Source organism: Peromyscus eremicus, chromosome 15 (assembly GCF_949786415.1).
Source record: "Peromyscus eremicus chromosome 15, PerEre_H2_v1, whole genome shotgun sequence".
Taxonomy (NCBI): domain Eukaryota; kingdom Metazoa; phylum Chordata; class Mammalia; order Rodentia; family Cricetidae; genus Peromyscus; species Peromyscus eremicus.
The window spans coordinates 60,953,385-60,958,097 of record NC_081431.1 but is presented as its reverse complement, the minus strand read 5'-3'; the positions used below and the strand labels follow the sequence as shown (position 1 = coordinate 60,958,097).

Below are 4,713 nucleotides of genomic sequence, written 5' to 3'. Positions count from 1 at the left end.
GAGTAGGGATGACTGCCTGAGAAAAGAATACGGTGAGTTCAAGGCCAGCCTGGTCTACGAAAGAGAGTTCCAGGACAGCCAAGGAAACCCTGTCTCAAATACCCCCCTAACAAACAAACAAACAAACAAACAAACAAACTTTTTATACTCCATAGCTACACCTAAGAGTAAGTGGAAGAAGAGAGGCACATGAGCTGTCGTGTGGTCTGAGATCAGGGATTGAGGAAGCAAGTGTTGACCTTGACAAGTTAATAGGCACCAGTCATATGTTAACGGAGGCCACAAGTTCCTCTTGCCAGAGATAAGAATGTCTCTTTTTATAGCAAGCAAGAACTTTCTTCAAGTCCCTGAGAGAATGGGGGTTTTTGTCTTAATACCTGACCTTGGGAAAGGGACTTATTGCAGTTTTTTTATATGTCTTAGTTTACCCAAATAGCTAAAGCTTAAAGTGAGCAAAGAGGAAGCTAGACAAATATTACTGTGAACCTGAGTAGACCTTAGGAATTTATAAATCTTGGTTATCAAATATACCTCATTTATCAAACAAATCTTATTTATCAAATATACCTTATTTAGCACGCAAATGTTACTTATCTAAATTTTCTAACAGCTTGGTGTTAACTTGTATGGGAGTGGCAGGAATTTTTTTTCCAAAGAATTATTTTGTTTAGAGAGGCTGCCATTTTATTCTCTCTCTCTCTCTCTCTCTCTCTCTCTCTCTCTCTCTCTCTCTCTCTCTCTCTTTTGGTTTTTTGAGACAAGGTTTCTCTGTGTAGTTTTGGTGCCTGTCCTGGATCTCACTCTGCAGACCAGGCTGGCCTCAAACTCACAGAGATCTGCCTGGCTCTGCCTCCCCAGTGCTGGGATTAAAGGCGGGCACCACCACCACCCGGCACATTTTCATCCTTTAAAGCTCGAACAAAATCTCCCAAAGGAAAAGGCGTAAGGGAACTCCCATGACACACAGTGAGAACGGTTAAAGATGAAAGTCAAGGGGTGCTGGAGAATTGAGATCCACAAATATGAAATGCTGGAACTTTGTAAGCAGTAGTGGTCGCCGCCATGCGGTCCACGCCACTGTCACATAATTTCAAAACCATATATTCTTGAACACCTTATTGTTTTTATGTGTATGAGTCATAGGGTTGCTATGAGTTCCAGATTCATCCAGGGCTACATAACAGGACCCCCCCCCAAAAAAAAGGAGGAAACACAAAGGACCCTGTTTTGTGGGAGGAGGGCAATTCTCACTTAAGATCAGGAAAGATAAAGTTGGTAAGCTGTTTAAGAGGGTGGAACATGTGCGCAGACAACTTTGAATACTTATGGAATGGCTGGTCAGTTTGGGAAAGAGAGTCAGCTGACAATGAGGAATCAGTGATGTTTTAGAGAAGTTTCACGGGATAAATTAAAGAGAAAATAAACAAACTACTGCGCAACTCGTCCTCAAATCATGGAGACCCGAGACCAGGTAGGTCACTGGAGCACTCCAGTGTGGACGAGTCGCATCTGCTCCCCGACCCTTCGCGCTGTGTAAGTTCTGCTAACCAGTTGTACCACCAGAGTTTCCAACAATAGCTCTGGCCCCATCTGGGAGCCCAGTGTATATAAAGGCTGATTAACAAAAAGTAAAGCATAGAAATGTTAAGACGTTTACGTGAACAAGAGTAAAGGCCAAAGAAATAAAGGCATAATGCTGTATTCATTTTAGACAAAGGTCAATACACACGTGGGAAGGGATGGCAGGATGAGTGTCTATCTAGGCAAAGCTGCTCTATTCTAGAAGTGTCTTGCAAAGGAAAGGATAGAAGCTAGGAAAAAGGAAGTTATTTCAAAATTTGTTTATTGAGACTCACTGTCACCCTAGCGATCAGACTCCTGTGGGTGATCAAGGCTATTTTCCAGCCTTGACTTATGAAGGACAGCCCTCCAGAAAGACTGTTTTGACTTACACGCATACAGAAAAGGCTGGACCAAATGGCACTGCCTACTGTCACAGTTCCTCAAGGGCTTTCAGCTTGAAAGAATCGCCATATCAGTTTTGTCGTATTTAGAGATGGTTGTTTGAGTATAATTCTGTTGCTGTGGTAAAACACTCTGACTAAAAGCAACTTAGGGGCAGAAAAGGGTTTATTTCATCTTAGACTCAGGACGGGGGACCCGAAAGCAGAACTGCATACTATTCCACTCACCATCACCAGTGAAGCAAACACAACAGAAACTTTGGAGGAACACAGCTTTATGACTCCTGCAGGCTGCTGCTTAGCTGGCCTTCTTACATCCAGAACCATCTGCCCAGGAACCACGTGGCTCCTGTGCTGAGCCTTCCTATACCAATTAGCAAGACAGTCCTCCACAGACAGCCCACAGGCCAATCTGATCTAGATAATTCATCACTGCTTTCCTCTTAGACAACCACAGGCTGTGCCAAGTTGACAAAGGTAAGCAGGATGGTGGCACGCTTTTATCTCCTTTACCTGACATCTTCTTTTTTTGCTGTCCTGAAACTCTGAGGGTGACCATAAACTTCTAATCCTCCTATTCTACCTCCTAAATGCTGTACCGCCACTGTTAGCTTATGGTGACTGGAAATTAAACTGATGGTGTAATGAATGCTAGGCAAGTACTTAAGAATACTTGTTGCCCTTCCAGAGGACCCAGGTTCAATTTCCAGCACACACATGAAGGCTCATAAGCATCTGTAATCATAGTCCTAGGGGATCCAATGCCCTCTTCTGGCTTCCATGGGCACCAGCACACACGTGGTGCACAGACATACATGCAGGCAAAACATTCATACACATAACATTAAATAAAAATTTAAAAATGGTAATAATAGGGCTGAAGAGATGGCTCAGCAATTAAGAGCACTGGCTGCTCTTCCAGAGGACCTGGGTTCAGTTCCCAGCATCCACACGATAGCTCATTGCTGCCTGTGACTCCAGTTTCAGGGGATCTGATACCTTCACACAGAGAGACATTCAGGCAAAACACAAATGCACATGAAATAAAAATAATTTAAAAAACTGTTTAGGATAATTAAGATAACAAACTAGTAGTAAGGTTTACATGTATACAGAAATAAGTTGGTTTTTTTGTTTTTGTTTTTGTTTTCCGAGACAGGATTTCTCTGTGTAGCTTTGTGCCTTTCCTGGATCTTGCTCTGTAGACCAGGCTGACCTAGAACTCACAAAGATCCTCCTGGCTCTGCCTCCCGAGTGCTGGGATTAAAGGCGTGCGCCGCCACCACCGCCCAGCCAGAAATAAGTTTTTATTTTTTATTTATTTATTTTATTTATTTATTTTATTTTATTTTTTATTTTATTTTATTTTTTTTGGTATTTCGAGACAGGGTTTCTCTGTATAGCTTTGCGCCTTTCCTGGGACTCACTTGGTAGCCCAGGCTGGCCTCGAACTCACAGAGATCCGCCTGGCTCTGCCTCCCGAGTGCTGGGATTAAAGGCGTGCGCCACCACCGCCCGGCGAAATAAGTTTTTTAAAAAAAAGAAAAAGAAAAAAATGGTAATAATAAAAATGAAAGTGATTGGTTGCCCCCACAATAGTCACACCATTCCTGCACCACTGGACACATCTTGCTGGCATGTTGAGTGTAGCACACAATCAGGGTTCACCACTAATGACCACCCATCTCCAGGAGCCTGGATAGCCCCTCCTAGCAGAGAAGCTTCCAGTTCGGCTACAGCTTGATTTCTCTACGAACTGCAATCAAAGCATGTGGTGTCTTCAACAATAGGGTCCTACCATCTAGTTCTGCTAATCAGCCAACAGGAGCAGTTGTCTGTACTGGTCTGCAGCCTCAGAGCATCCCTGAGAAGCGGTTTTTAAGAATCGGCATGTGGCCGGGCGGTGGTGGCGCACGCCTTTAATCCCAGCACTTGGGAGGCAGAGCCAGGCGGATCTCTGTGAGTTCGAGGCCAGCCTGGGCTACAGAGTGAGTTCCAGAAAAGGCGCAAAGCTACACCGAGAAACCCTGTCTCGAAAAACCAAAAAAAAAAAAAAAGAATCGGCATGTGGTATTTGACTTTTTCAAGGGAGGGACTGAGGAAAATGGATGTAGATAAAAAGAATTAATAATGCTCAAAATATGAAGTCTACACGGAGGAGAGAAATGATGGGGCTAATGGTGGGAAAGCCAAAGGGTGCTGAACTATGTCAAAGCAATAGGAACTGAGAAAACGCAGTCCTTAAAGGTGAGTGGAGAGGGGACAGGCAGGCGTGGTGGTTAGAACAGAGAATGTCAATGTGTGAGTGGAAATGTTGCAATGGAAGGTGTTACTTTGTATACTAACTATAAGTTTTTATTTTTACAAAGGGAGGGGGAAGGGAGGGAGTGGTGGGAGAGACTTGCCGCCCCCACCGCAGGTTGGCCGTGGTGTGCACTACTCCTGTGGAAGGGGTAGAAGCAGGATCACGAGCTCAGTCAGTCTTGGCTACAGAGAGTCTGTCAAAAGAAAAAAGAAGAAGAGGGCTGGGGGTGTGCCTGGATTTAATCTCCACAAGTACAAAACTGGGTGTGGTTACAGAAGAGTCACAAGTTCAAGGTCATGTGTAAGTAGTTGAGGCCAACTTAGCCTACAGAAAACCCTCTTTCAAACGAAAAAAACAGCAACAAAAAAAAAAGTGAAGCTTATTCTACCAGTCAGAACTCCTATCCAAAGTTCAGGCAGGACAGAAAAATTACAGGTAGAAAAA

General features: G+C 43.9%; 1 pseudogene; it reads left to right on the top strand.

The window, feature by feature from the left end:
• The first annotated feature begins 1,453 nt into the window (after positions 1 to 1,453).
• The window catches only part of LOC131924952 (transcription factor BTF3-like), an 11,032-nt pseudogene continuing 7,772 nt past the window's right edge, over positions 1,454 to 4,713 (top strand).